This window comes from Limanda limanda, chromosome 8, assembly GCF_963576545.1.
Source record: "Limanda limanda chromosome 8, fLimLim1.1, whole genome shotgun sequence".
Classification (NCBI taxonomy): Eukaryota; Metazoa; Chordata; class Actinopteri; order Pleuronectiformes; family Pleuronectidae; genus Limanda; species Limanda limanda.
The window spans coordinates 23,604,319-23,619,974 of record NC_083643.1 but is presented as its reverse complement, the minus strand read 5'-3'; positions in this window follow the sequence as shown (position 1 = coordinate 23,619,974).

Sequence of the window (15,656 nt, the reverse complement as noted above, 5' to 3'; positions counted from 1 at the left end):
TTTGAGGTTGCATTGCGTACACTGTGAGAAAAGCTAATCGCAGGCACATCACATAAAAATCACCAACTAAAAGATATACAAGAAAATACACGTAGAAAAAACTGAATTTTGCCAAAGAGCAAGGCTGACCAAGTGTGATAAGTGGAGTTTGTAGCATCAATGACATGTAGGTGAGAGGTCAAATAAATCAGCTTTTAAAGCACATACATCCAAATGGCTTCCAACAGAGGTCACGCATACATCACTCACCCCCCTGTCACCGGTGCGCATCTGTGTTTTTTTTAAATCACACTAGAACAGCCTTTCCGGAACACGAGTCAATCAAAGTCATTCACCCATCTTATATTGTCCATATAGGGTCACATTTGGCAATAATTCAGGACAAGTACACAGGCATGCGCAAGGCTTTGAGGACCTCATCACCACCAGTCATTGCTCCGTATGTCCATCCCTGGTGGCGCATGCAGTCCAGTGGTTTATGCTCAGCCAGGCCCTCGGGAAAAAGTGCACATTGCACATGGCCTGTGTAACCAGCCATATTTGACCCTGCTCATAATTCAGTCACATGTAAGGAGGAGACGCAGTGACCTGTCCACACATGGAAGCTGGCAAATCTGCAAGCCAGGCTCTATTTCATGTTCATCCTCACACGTTGAAAGAGAGCTGACCGTGGCAACCAGGAGATATTGATGGTAGTGTGTGTGTGTGGGTGTGTGTGTCTGTCTGTCTTTGTGTGCAGAATGTTAACTTGGTTTGGCTATTTTTCTGTTAGGTATTTTATTGTACTACTACTGTTGCTGCTACTCACTACTGCTACTATTACTAATACAAATGATATTTTTTCTTAAATGTATTGTTATTTATATAACACTCATTATATTAGCATATTTCTTTACAAAGTTAATAACAAATAAATAAATACAAACAACATTATGAGAATAGTAGTGAATGAATAGATAGTTAGAGTGAGACCCTTGCAAACCCAAGATTACAGCGTGTGACGATATCCAAAAAGATAAACATCCTCACCTTGACATCCATCCTCTTTTCACATTTCACCAGACAGTTTAATAAAGAAGCAGTGTTTTAAAAGATGGCTTCAAGAGTGATATTAATGATGCAGTCGAAGTTGGATGCACAGCCTTCGCAGCTATGTCCTTTTGAGTACTCAGCGCTCTGTGTATCATGGCAAATAAAATATAAAGAGCCATCAACCACAGCTGGAAGAGCTTCAAGATGGCTTGTGTTCAAGCAAGCAGAACCATTGGAATTGGTTTTGTGCCAAAAGGACATAAGTTGAAATCTGAGTAACCCCAGTCGGGTTGTCTGAGGGAAGGTGTATGGTTTTTATACACCTGACACCCTTATATGAACTACTGTAAGATTAACATGCCAGATATAATTCTCACATTTCCATGGTATATATTTTATTACTTTTACCATTTTTACTTGGAATTTATTTTAGTTCACTATGTAAAAAAAAATAAAGAAACAGTTTCTTAGTTGAAGTTGGAGCGAATTTTTACTGTGAGGGACCACCACTCTTATTATTATATGCCATTCTTGTCATGATCCTTCTTGCAATGGGACTATGTGCTACAAATTGACAAAATGTTTTTTTGTAAATTACAATATCGAGTACAAGGCTCTTCCTCAGACTTCTGGTAGAGAAACAGTCTTCATCTTTTTTAACAAATAATGTGGTGTATCAGCAATACAGAATATGAACACATCATAATAGATATCCTGATTAATATTCATAGAAAAATCTTGCGTATAAAATCTAGCTAGAAAATCAATTATTGGTATTCCACAACAGGCTTCGGCTCAATACACTGCATTAATACAAACTATTAGAAGTGTCTTTGTCTAATTCTAAGTTTTTCAAGAGAGTCATAGATCAACTTTCAGGAAAATGTATCGAGAGATATTGAGAAAAAAAGTCAAATTATATTTTGTGATGCTTTGTTAAATTAGCACACATCATTTTAACTTGGTACCAATATTGGCGTTTAAATTTAAGTGAAGCAAGTGCATGTTTCAGTCTATATGTGTCATTGTGGACACACAAAATTTAACTTAACTCCCAGGAACATGAAAGTATATTTTATACCAACACAAACATTTATTGTAATAATATATATGTTCCTTTATAGTAGGTGTGAATGCTATTTAAACATTGTGGCTAGCTCATTATACTTCCAAATACATGAACTTGGAATAACCCTGAACACATGACAATGGTAAGCTTTATCTTTAATTCAGCGTCACATCCCAACTACAGCAAAAATGGGTAATGCACATAATTATCTTTATCTGGAATCTTATGAGTCAAATAGAATTATATTTTACATTCAGTGTACCAAAATGCATTGGCAATAAACGCAGAGCCTGCAGGTTTATTGTCCCATTTCTGTGTTATTGAGCCAATTGCATGCTATCCAAGGCCATTTCATGTGTCGGCAGCATCATGATGCTGAAACTGGGAGAGACATATTGAGCTCAAGGAAAATGGGTTCTTAGCTCGGAAATAAAATATCTAAGGGAGTAAGAGTGATGAAATGACTTCAGAGAAGAGGGAAGTCAGCAAAACTGCAAAGATGAGTGGGACAACTAAGTTCATTAAAGTTCCACCGCTCTCCTATTGTCACCCGCGTGCTTTGTAAAGTGAAAACAATGCTAGCCCTGATACTGGAGAAAACAACGGCGCGATGCATGACTCAACAAATAATTCAAACAACGCAAATAATTCATCAGTGCTGGTCCTTTAACTCTTGTCAGATCCCATTTGATAGCCCTTCATCTCTTGTTAGTTCAGTTATTTCAGTTTCTTTGTCTGCGACTTGAGAGGCAAAAATCAAAAGCCACTTTGTTGTTGATAATCAAGGCTGGAGGATTAGGTGCAGATGTCAACAAAGAGGAGCTTGTTGATGAAGTGACTGCCACTGAATATGCATATATCCAACCGAGCCTGGCCAGCACACTGCATGTGCTCTGAAAGCAATGGATTGGTCGGACTAGGGTTCCTGTTCCTCCCGCCCAGCTGGCGCACACAGCCTGCCATTGTGTTGTTTGGCAAAGCATCCCAATTAAACTAATTGAAGCTACCTTAACCTGGGTTCAGTGCAGAGCGAGTATGACTGGGGGCAAACTCCATGTTGCAACCCGCCTGGATGTCACAGTGTGGAGTTTTTAACTATTACGTAAAGAAACCAATCAGATACTGGTATTGGTCGCCTGGATCAGGTATTGGTGAAAATGTTGCAGATCTTTAAGGCCAATCAATTCATTCATTTTAATCCTGTATCATTCTACTTTGATGTCTATGTGTGCTTTGTATGTCATGCACCAAACGTGGGCTGGTAGACTTACACAGGCTCCCAAGAATTACTCCAACCTTAAGCAGATCAGAAATCTATAATGAGAGCAGAAAAGTTGTCAACTCTTTCAATGTGTGTTACCCAAACAAACCGTCCTTAGCTGTTATCTTGATGATTAAATGTCCAAAAGAGACAATGACTCAGTCAATGTAATGGTGGAATAAAAACGACCCACGATAGCAGGTTGATATGAGCATTTATGGCTAAAAATTGCACATTTACATGGATGTTGCCAAATGCGAAAAATGTAATTTTCCATTAGGTGATGGACCCATGGTTGAGGAGAAAGCACTGAACCTGGTATAACAATCACATCTGTGCAGTACCAGAAATGAAGATCAGTTCCCCACCGACAAGGAGGTAAACAGATATATATTTAACTGTATTAATAATTAATTAACCATGGGGCAACATAACATAATAATCTATCTAGTGGGTGGACAATATGTAATGAAATCATCAGTGACTCTTGATGATGTACGTGATCATACTGCCAATCAGTTTCATTATATATTATACATACATTATATGTCCAACGCCTGTATAATGTGAACACAGATTTTTTAATTAAAATGAAACAGGCTGTGAATAACTCTATGATGTGTTCAGCCAGCGTTTGTCTGATTTATATGAAATCAGGTTATTTATTGTCAGTGCTCTGAAAAAATTACATGTGTTGATACCTTGCAGGCTTCAGTTGTCCTTTATCTAAACTGCTGGTATAAAACATGTTCCATTTAAAGCGTCACTATCTAAGATCTTTTATTCTCTTGCTTCCACACTGTCGACGGCCAGTGGCCAGAGGCATTATGTTTCTGAGTTGTCAGTCTATCCCATTCTTGTGGACACAATATCTCAAGAACGACTTGAGGGAATTTCTTGAACTGTCTTTATTTTGTGGACAAAAGTCTAACGGCAAGGTCAATATTCGGAACACCTTACGAGAATCTCAATGCCTCCGGCACAAACATCCTCTTGCACTCAAGGAAGACCTGATTAGAATTATTAAGTTTAAAGGTCAACTTCACTGTGAAGCCTTTTTTAGCCTCACGAACATGTTATTTTAGGATTGCATAGAGATCCCTTCAAATTGCTACAAATGTTAATTCACACTCCCAAATTAACTGATTATATTTGGGTGGTCATAGGTCAAGGTGCATTCACAAACTATGTCTGCCTTAAGATATATTTCTTCACAGTTTTAACAGTTAACAACTGGACACAAAGATTTATTGATAAGACTTTGGGGGTCAAAGATCATAGTGACGTTATATGAGTCCGGGAAAACATATACGTAGACTGAAAGGGCTCTTGTTCGAGGAAGCTTACAACCACAGTGCGTTAATTCTAGTTAATTACTACATTATGATAGACTGTTATTTAAGATGTGAGCATTTACAAGGTTTAACAATAGAGTTCAACAATAAACACAATACCGTGATAATATAAAAAAGGACATCCACTAAACATTTATTTTTTATCCTATTTACTTATTTACCGACACTTTTTCTCGCTCCTCATGTCACTGCTTCACCTCCTCATCTTGAATCTCTTGTGGGTGGTTGTGACGGACAAACAAGAGGAAATGAGGAAATACTTGATATGCTTGTTTATGATTAAAACAAATCAGGCATTTAAGGTGATGTAAAGCCTGTGGTTGCACAGATTATCTCACAGAGCTCAATATGTGTTATGAGATGTAAAAGTATTATGTAAGCCAATGGGCCAGTTAGTCAAGTGATTATGATCTCTGTATTCGCACCAATAGAGTCAATGTTCTTTTTAATACATGCAACCCAAATCGCATTTATGCAATTAAAAAAAAAAAATTCCCACCAAATTAACAGTAGTCAAAAAGATCCCTTAGCTTTGAGCATAACCCTCGAGCGGAAGTTATGACCATAGAACTGTCAGGATCTTCCAAGTTTCTATTTGACAGAATACTGTTGTATGACTGTCAGCCCCTGATATGGCAAGCGGAACCATAACCATACAAGCGGCCGTGGCTCTCCTGTCATTCATAGATCGGAAGACAATAGACAGATGATGAACGATGAAGATAAATGGCATTCCGCCCTGCTGAATGCCGCTCTGAACAAATGAATTCCGAGGGTGCTCCTCATCATGTCAATGAGCTTTGCCCCTGCTATGTTTCAGCATAAATCATGTTAACCTTCTCATTTTCAAGTTCATTCATTTTTAAGGTGCTCATCCTCCTGTCTACAGTGGCTACAGGCCTTGTGGATGCATCAGAGGGATCCGATTACTGGGAATCCATTAAACCACTGACTGCTGAATACTGTGTCGCTTTCCAAGGAATGCCAACTCTACTATCCGTCATAACTCAAAGCTGTCATTGCACCTCTCTCTGCAGTATGCAAATGATCGTGGCCGGTCCAAGGATATCTCTGGAAAAAGGATGTGAAAAAAAGTGTTACAATGCCTCTATGAAGCTAGATTGATCCATATCATGACAGGAACACCCACATTTGGAAATCAGCAGACATAGTGAAACTCTATGTGAATTCAGAGTACTTGGTATGGTGGCACTGTTTGATTGGCATATCGATTCCTTTTAACACTGCTATTTCCTTCCGAATAGTTTGTTAGAAATAGCAACTCTTTTTAGGAAGATTATAATTTTCAAAGATTTATGTTTCTCTATGCTGTCATTAGACAGAACATTGACATTGGCTAAATCCTGGATTATGTTCAATGATAATATTTCTATTTGAAATCAGTGTTTCTAAAAAAAATAATTAATCAGGCTCTGAAGGGCAACCATTATTAATATTATGAAAAAAAATACTTGCGACAAATAACCTTTAGTTACAGAAAAAGATTGCATTATATTTCTAAGTCATTTTCTAATTGTTGGATTGTGACAGGTAGCAAACTGCGGCTTGAACAATCGAGTAACATTAACTCCACCACTTCATGCTTTTCGCTATGGCCTTGTCAATAGATTTAAAGATGCATCACGGACACATCCTCAGTGGGGTTCCTGAGGTCAGTGGGTGTTCTTGGTGACATAGCCAGTGCTGATCTTTCCCTGTCTTGTGTCACACCAGCATTAACCAATGGATCAGTTCTCATGATTCAAAGGCATTTGAAAGCTCTCTTTTAGCCTCCATGCTGAGCGTGATAAATCTCCTTATTAAAGCTCCAGTGATACCAAATCAAGGGGTAAACCCAAGTCTTAAATTTTTCCTGGTAGGCCACACTTGCCGGTAATCAGACCTGGGCATGTTTCACTGCAGCATTGGCCAATGAATTACTCCTCCTGATCCAAAGCCAGGGAACGCCCAGTAAATCATCATCTGTATAAGTCCTCAATATGTCTCTGTTGGTCTTTTGCTTTGTTGGATTCATCCTTACGGAAGATGCAGGCTCTGTTGCTACCCGTTCCCATCCTGGTTGCCATGCTATCATTTGTCTCTCCAGTCGTAGCCAATCTGTTAGCTAACCTCACGCCTCCTGATCCAAAGCCATCTGGAGGCTAGCTCTTTGTAGCCCTAGTAATGGGGAATATGTAATGTGTAGACCTTGCTAAGTAGGTTGCCAGGAAAAAAAAGCCTCTGCACACCGATTCATTGGAGTCACAGCACAGCTTCCGGCCTCTCCTCTACTACTGCTTCACCAGCTCCTGCTCCTTTGACACATTTTAGTCAACACCATATAAATGAGAAAACCTGCAAGGTACTTAATGCAGTGTCATTAAGCACTTTTGCTTTTGTTTCTATCTGTGATGTTGCAGGCATACAAAAGAGGTAAACCTTCAATAACAAAACGTTCCTCCAACCTTTTATCCTGCCATTCTACATGCCTCTCCACCACTTTGCTATATAAAGGTTACCTCCTTAATTGCCACTTAAAATAAGCACAGGATGAAAATCATGACAGACACATTTGTCCAATAATATGAACGTATTTCCCTGGGACTCTGCTCCGTTGATTAGATGCTTTCATTAAAACTCACCTATTTTATGTTAGTCTCTTTTGCGCATTTTAATTTGTCTTTCCTGGAGGTGAAGAAAGAAATGCAGAGTGAGCTCTTGATGCACTTAAAAGTAATTGAAACAACAATGTCGGCCATATAAGGCAAACTTTAAGGTACCAACTTAAATTAGTTTTTTGTAGAGCACAACCTTTCACTGGTATCTTTTTGAATAACAGTCTCATGCTTTATTGCGGTTACCTGTTTTGTAAGTCCGTCACCAAAATAACTCCTTGTAACCTTCATTTTAAAGTGCTTTGCATGTTAGTTTTGTCCTCGCGAGCTCACATTGTTAGTGGCTGTTTGTTTGGGATCAAGTAGGTCAAGGTTGAGCTGGAACTTGGAACCTCTCCTACCAATGGCTTTCATTATAAGGTCTTTGTTGTGTGGTTTTCTATGGTGTAGGGAAGGGATACATGAGGAGGAGAAACTGCACTCACATTGTGCCGATGTTCTGCAGGCGGCTGTGGCTGAGGGGTACCAGAAGGTTGGCAGTTTGATTCCAATCTTCCCTATCTGCATGCTGAAGAATATAATAAATGCACTTTATGAATGTGTGTGTGAGTGGGTGAATGGCAAACTGTACTGTAAAGCGCTATGAGTGGTCATCAAGACTAGAAAAGTGCTTTATAAATACAAACCATTTACCATCCTTGAGTGAACATCATGCAGGTGGGGGGGGGGGGGGGGGGGGTACATTTATATGTAGTATGTTATTGTCAAAGAGCAATTGCTGTCATCAATAAATCACTTTTTTTTAAGAGCTAGCATTTTACTGTTATTACTATCGCTATTAGTGCTGATGTTTAAACAGCCCTATTACGCTAAATGTTTTGCTTGTTATATCTGACATCTAGGAAAATAACATACTAGCATCGTTTGTGTGTCATGTGTTTGTTTTATGATTTCAATTTGGAAATCAGGTAGACGTGTTATAAATGATGAATTAGCTGTGCTATTGGTACTTCTTATACTTTTGTCCTATAAAGAATTCTCTCTAAATTAAATGTTGTTTTACAAGGGTGGTCATAATGCAAATAAAGCAAGAACATGTAGTATTGTCATTTCATAATAATAGGGAATTGTGTCTTTAATTGTTTTTTAATTAGTTCAAATTGATGTCTTAATTTTGAATTACCATATTTTACATTGCATAAGCCATCTTCCAATTATAGGAGAATTGCCTTTGGGTAGCAATGTGTGTGTAAGTGTTTCTCCAAATAACAGACATTCTGTTTTGGACTGGTTGTTTACTTCCACTGGCATCTGCATTGTCCTCTATCTATCTTCACTGCCACATAAGAGGCTCATAACTACCAATGCATTACTGCTGTCTTGGGATATCCAGCATGATTTTTCACTCATGCTCCTTGCAGTTTAAGTATCACTGCAATGTTTTGTCTACACTGTAAGTTTAAATACTACTTGAAAATGTTCTAATTAAAACTAGAAAGGTAATTTGATGTCATAATTATTAAGCCAAGGATTATACCATCAGAATGAGGGCTGTGACTGACAGTTCATTGTCTTCATTTGCAGAGATACCTCACTAGGACTCCATGTGTGTACTCAAGAGATTGATGACTGACACTTTGATGGCGGTATGGAAAAACTGACCACCCCCACGGTTTTCCACTTAATCTACTAAAATGCTAATGCGTGAACGATCAATACCACAGTATATTTTGTCCAGCTCTTTTTGCTGATACCGCAGTTGCTAGAAACGTCAGGGGATCGTGAAGACTTTTTTTTTTTTTTTGGTGCCACGGAGTAATCGAAAGCTGCAATGGAGAGATAAAGAAAAGGTCTAGGTTTACTCAGATACTGCCTGATGCGTCTGCACAGGCCAACCTCAAAACAACTCATGAACCATAATGTGGTAAAGATGTCAACTGGTAGACAGAGGCATGACAGCTGCTTCCGGGCAGTCCTTGATGGAGCAAAAAGCAAACGGTTTTGACACCAATTCACTGCAGAAATCCTCTTTTTCTCCCTCATCCGTAATGGTATGTTAGAACAAGTCAGGGGTCGAAATGCATTCAAGCAAGTGACAGCCAGGGTAGATGAGAGGTAAATGCATGTTCTTTTTAATGTGACAGCAGGACACAATGCGAGGAACCTACTAAAATAGATTAAGGATTTGATGTGAAACATATATATATATATATTTTAATGTTTGAACCTACTTGCTTTTTTAGTCCAAAAAAATATATTCTATTTTAACATGATTGTTGTATAAAACATTGACCAGATTGAATAAATATTTCCACAACAATAAACGTATGGAAACAAGAAAAAGTGTTTGATATAAGAATTACATGATATTGTATTATTTGATACTTAATTGTGTGACATTTTTTGGGGATTGGCTCTTTTTATTTCAAATATGTAAATAAGCAGTCACAAGTATGATCATATCATTTTCCAATTAATTCAATTTTAAATATGCATTAAAACATAAAATATCCCATTGCCTTACAGATGACGTCTCTTACATTTCCTGACAAAAGAAAATAATGTTCCATCTTTTTAAGATATTGTGAGCATGTAACTCAATAACATAATAACTCTGCCTTCATTATCCTGGTTCATTAAAAAAAGGATCCGACCATCAGTCTGAAATTAATCTACATTGGTCCATCCTTCTATAATATATATTTTTTCTTCTTTTTGTACCTCAAAGTTTTCAGTAGAGCCTCTCCTGAAACTGAAGGAGCTTGATGTAGTCTGTGGCCAATGACCCACACTCAAATGAATTGAGTGGAGCAGGGCTATTGGAAGGACGTCTGGCTCAACAGAGGAGGAGTGTCCCCTGGAGGCGGCCTCTGTAGCTTCATTAACACTTATCACTTATATGTTGGATTCCTGTGCACCAAGTGTGGAGAAGTGTGTTAGTTCAGGAACATTCTGGTTTGGTCACAAAGAGTTTCTGCAACTTAGCACTCAGCTACATGTCAGACAGTCAATGGCCCGCTTCTGGTAAAAGAACGATTTAGGCTGCATCTGAAACTATAGTGGAGGTGCACTAGAGTGGACACTAAAGAGGACATAGCTTCAAAAAACCATTACAGTCATTATGTGCAAATATCAGCCCCAACTTAAACAACGTAAGTGGGTTTGTTAATTAGAAGTTGTCATTTTCCCATCCCTCACCTGTGTTGTTCACCCATCAATTGCACTTGCTCCCTGTTGAGAGCCCATGGGTGTGTTGGTCTTGCAATGACTTTTAGTCCGTTGTATTTGGAGCACTTTGTTATCTTGAGGCAGCGGAAAGCAATTGAGGTTCTGCCCAACAAAACGTGGTCTGAAGTCACCACTATTTTAAGGGGGAATTAGCAAGATGGCAAAATAAATCCTTATAGATGTGCACACTGCTTGTTATACACGGATGGTTCGCTTGTGCTGTAAATCTTTTTTCTCCCCAGTGTTCTTCCTCTTGAACTGGCCAATCCACAATTGTAATTGTACCTGGCTTTGAAGGGGAATGGGAGATGATTAGTTTATTGAATGTTTCACCCGAAAGACAGACCAAATAAAATAAGGCCTAATGAGTCTATTTGAATGATCCAAGTTAAAATAGATCCAAGCAATAGAACAATCAGGGGATGGTCATGTCTCTCTCTGTTCAAAAGCCACTGATCATATCAAAGATTTTGTTTTGTTGTTGTATTCAATTTTTTTAATTATTTTATACAATTACATTTTGACCCTTTTTGATTTAGTCTTTGAACCCTGAAATGAACAACCACAGACCTTTTGACTCCACAGTACAAGTATTGTATGATTAGTTGTCTATAATAGATGCAGTGTAATACATCATTCCAGGATCTTTACATCTATATTCATGCAGTTATTGTACAACGAAAGCTAACATAGCTAAATCAAACTCTAATGATCATTTTTAAGATTAACAAACCAGTCACGTCGCGAGTCATCCCTCAGCGAATGTTGCGCCCAATACTCCATCCATTGTGTTTAGTGCTTATCTTCTGATCCTCCATTTCCATCCAGATTCTAGTGGTTTGCTAATTAACTGATGCCGAGGCTTATTGACTCCGAAGGTTTTCTGATACCTCCATGTGTCCTGTAAAATCAGATCTTGTGTAATGATTCTATGAGCAGATGAATTCAGCTTGAGATGAGTTATCCATGCTTGTATATCTAGTATCAGTCTTACTCTCTAATCCCTCTTGAGCAGGCTTTACTTCAAATGAAAACAAAGGATGGCTTCTCTGCGTGTGGTTCATTTGACCTCAGCTCCCTGTGACCCTGAGCAGCGTATGTGGAGGATGGATTGATAGATGCATATATTTTTCCAATGAATGTTTAAATTCCTAACCTTAACTGAAAGCAAGTAGAATCATTTCTAGAAAAAATACAAAATGACTTATAGGAATTATCAGCTGGCAGAATCAATTGATTTACGTAAACACTTTATATGTTTTTTTTCACTTGTAATATATTTAAAACAGAATTACTACTGTATTGTTTTATTCTCTGTAATCTATTGTGTAACTGTAATCTTACAGCAAGCTGGCTAGAGAATTTACTTTGGGATTAATAAAACCTTATTTTATCTTATCTTCAGGAAAACAATGAACAAACTAGATTTGCACTGAGTGGAGCCGATACATTTTAATTTTGATTGAATACATGTTGTAAAACAGTGAAATGTAAGAAAAATCTCATAATATTAATGAAAGGGAAAAAAAGATGGACAGCTTCCTGATCCTGCATTTGTGCCAACATTTAATGAGTTCTTCCCTGTGTCCAACCGCTTCCTTCGAAGGGTTTTGTGGTTATCTGTCCTGTAGTTTTAAGGAAATCATGTTTACACACAAACCAGCCAACAAATAAAAGGACAGGGGTGAAAACAGGCTGAGATAAAAAAAAAAAGGATAATGGCTGATCTAGAATGCTGTGACTAGGGAGTGAAAGTCATTGAGATAAATGCCGAACCTTTTCCATTTAAGTTCCTAGTTTTACCACTGTGTCTTATTAATGGACTCCAGTTCTTATGTCCATAGCCTGCTCTACTCTGTTTCCATTCTGTCAATTAAAACGAGAGATCTTTCCTCTGGAAACAAGGAGAAATGTACATTTAATGTTATCTGCTGTGATTTGATGATATTCATCATTAACAAAATGTTACTTACAGTGGATCTGAGTATCAGTGCGACCTGTGAGCGATGACAGTGGCTCCACCTCCCTCCTGTAACGATTTTAATCAGGAGCTCATTATGTGTCACGCACAGAGGTCACTCAATCACATCAATTGATTAATTAAGTGCCAAGGGCATTTGAGGACCCAGGTGACAATACGATCCCCGGGGACGGGATGAAGGTCTGAAAGCAATAGTTGCTAAAGAAATGGTTCTGTGGGGTCAGCATGACTGTCCCATGTAGCCACTTCTACATCTAATTAAAAAGAAAATAGTCTTTCCGATAAAATCTGATAGCTCATGACAAGAGCAGATGCTTTTCCCGGGCTCTCTGCTGTTGGTTTATTGCAAACACTCAGTGATAAGTCAGCAGAGGACGAGGTAGAGAGGAAAGAAAAGGATTCGTTCAAGCCAGCATCATAGAAAACCATGTAATACGGATGAATCCTTCTTCACTCATGCCACAGTGAGGAGGGGGATAGTGCTGGCTCGAGATGACTCAACCTACAGTAACAGCTGGGTAAATAAGGACCACCCTTAAGTTGGCCATTCACTTAAACCTACAGAATGACATTAACACAGGTGGGAGAAGTTCCACCTGCTTCGTCATGCAAATCATGAACCACAGTCATGGCCCTCAAGCTGCTCACATAACAGGAGAAATAACATTTAGACTTGTTGTTTGTGTTGTTGGTGTGCAGACCCATGGGGGTTGTTTACAGGCAGGGGATTCTGTGCCTCTGGCTTGACATGGCAGCGAGCATCATGCGTAACTGTGTGCTCAAGTTCAACAGTCAACATCCACACAGGACGCTGAAGATCGTGACTCTTTGGTTTGTCAATGTCTTGAGATTTTGCTTTGGCAATCTATGTCATGAGAAAGTCACGTTAACCTCAGGATGCCCCTGCCTGTTTTTAATTTCCCCTACATTCTGTGTCCATGTGAGCAATGTTTTTGTTTGTGTCGATTACTTCTTGCCGAGAACAAACGTTGACCCGGCCAGGCCTGGCGCCACGAGGGGTCTTGATGTTCACAGAAAATTTTGAATTCCCTCATTATCTACTCTCGCTATGCCGATGGAGGGGTGGGTGATGTAATTGAGTCAACAAAACAATTTAGGAGGCTCAGGGGTAAACACTGTTGCAACCAAATCCAATACAATTGAAGTAAATACTGTAGAACCCATACTCCATACTGCTCCTGTGGTGTCATCCCAGTTTCTGGAAGCCTGATATTCATACGTTTTTTGCCTTAATATCCTCTGACATCCTCCTCTATGGAAGCACGTCCACTCTCTCATGGACACACTGGAAAACCATGTTGGGTGTGCGTTTGCATTGTTACTTCCACTAGCATCGCCACTTCTGGTAGTGGACTTTTAGGGTTAAATCGAATATGAATGTCGGGACTTGTGGGAACTTGGATGACACCACACAAGCAGTATGGAGGCATGTTGTGTTTTTTCTGTTTTTTTATTTTGTCTGAAGAAGAGGTCGCCTTGGCTGCAACACTGTTTACTCCTGAAACTCCAAAGGTGTTTGGAGCAAAGAAAAGCGAAATTGTTGTATTTGTGAGCTTTAAAAGCTCTTAGTTGGTAGGTCAGGTTCTTCAAATCAGGTTTAATTAAGTTAATATGATGTTGTGGCGTGCACTCATGGGTGTGTCCTCACCCAATGGGTTGATGGGTAATGTAAAGTCTGTAGCTATATATACTTCCCGTATGGGGAACATGTGCCAGTTCTTCCTGACTACTGAATAAACAACAGTAAGCAGTACCTGCGTCTCTGCCTTTCCTTGTCCTGCCACATTGGTGGCTGTTTTTTGGACATGTTCGAGGTTGAGGAGGATAGTGTCCCTTCCTCATCGGGGGAAGACGTATTTTCTTCCCCGGCTCCCGTGGACCGTGTCTCCACAACGTCCATGGCGCCGCAGCTTCCGCGATCGACCAGCTCCGCGGGGCACGTTAAACTGCCGGAGTTTTGGCAGAACGACCCTGCGCCGTGGTTTCAGCACGTCGAGGCTCTCTTCCATCTGCGAGGAGTAACGGCAGACGACTCCAGGTATTTTTTGGTGGTCGCGGGTTTGGACCAGCAATCCACCCGGCGCGTGATGCAGCTCCTGCGAGCCCCGCCGCTGCGGGGAAAGTACGCCGCCATCAAGCAGCTTCTCCTCCGGCGCTACAGCTTGTCAGCCGCGGAGAGAGCGGACAAGCTACTGTCGCTTCCCGGTTTTGGTGATGGTTTGGCAGTGGACCTGATGGACGAGATGCTGTCGTTGCTGGGCTCCGAGGATGAGGGTTTCCTGTTCCCGCACATCTTTCTGCGCCAGCTCCTGCTGCAGGTGCGCGCAGCCCTCGCCAACTCTTCCTGTTTGGCGGCCGGCGACTTCCGTGGATTGGCTGAGCAGGCGGACCGGATCCTGCTGACTTCGAGGAACGTCTCCGTGCAGAGTGTGGCCGTGGAGTCCTCGCAGTCGACGTTGGAGAACGAGGTTCCGGCATTGACGGCTGCAGTTTCCACCCGCAGACAGCGCAGCCAGCTGTGTTTCTTCCATCAGCGCTTCGGCAGCAAGGCGCGCCACTGCGTTCCTCCGTGCGCGTTCGAGGCACCGGGAAACGGAAGAGCCGGCGCTCGGTAGCAGCCGTGGGCGCTGGTGATCAAGAGGAGCTGCTGTTCGTTCATGACTCCATATCAGGTAATCAGTTCCTGGTGGACTCCGGCTCGCAGAAGAGCCTTCTCCCTCCTGCAGCTACGGACCTCTCGGCCCGTGGCATTGGTCCGCGTCTGACAGCGGCTAACGGTTCGGCTATAGAGACGTTTGGTACCAAGTCTGTGACTGTGTGTTTCAATGGACGCAAATTTCTGTGTGACTTTGTTGTAGCCTCCATTACGGTTCCTATTATCGGAGCAGATTTTCTGTGCACTAATGGGTTGTTAGTGGATGTAGCTAATCGCAGGCTCATTGATGCTGTGTCTTTTGCGTCTTTTCCGTGTCAGTCAGGGGGACCCGGGCCGTTAACACACGCTAGTTTCGCTGCGTCGAAGGATGTTTTCCAGCGCTTACTGGCGGAATTTCCTTCGCTGACAACGCCCGAATTTTCTGCCGCGGTTACTAAA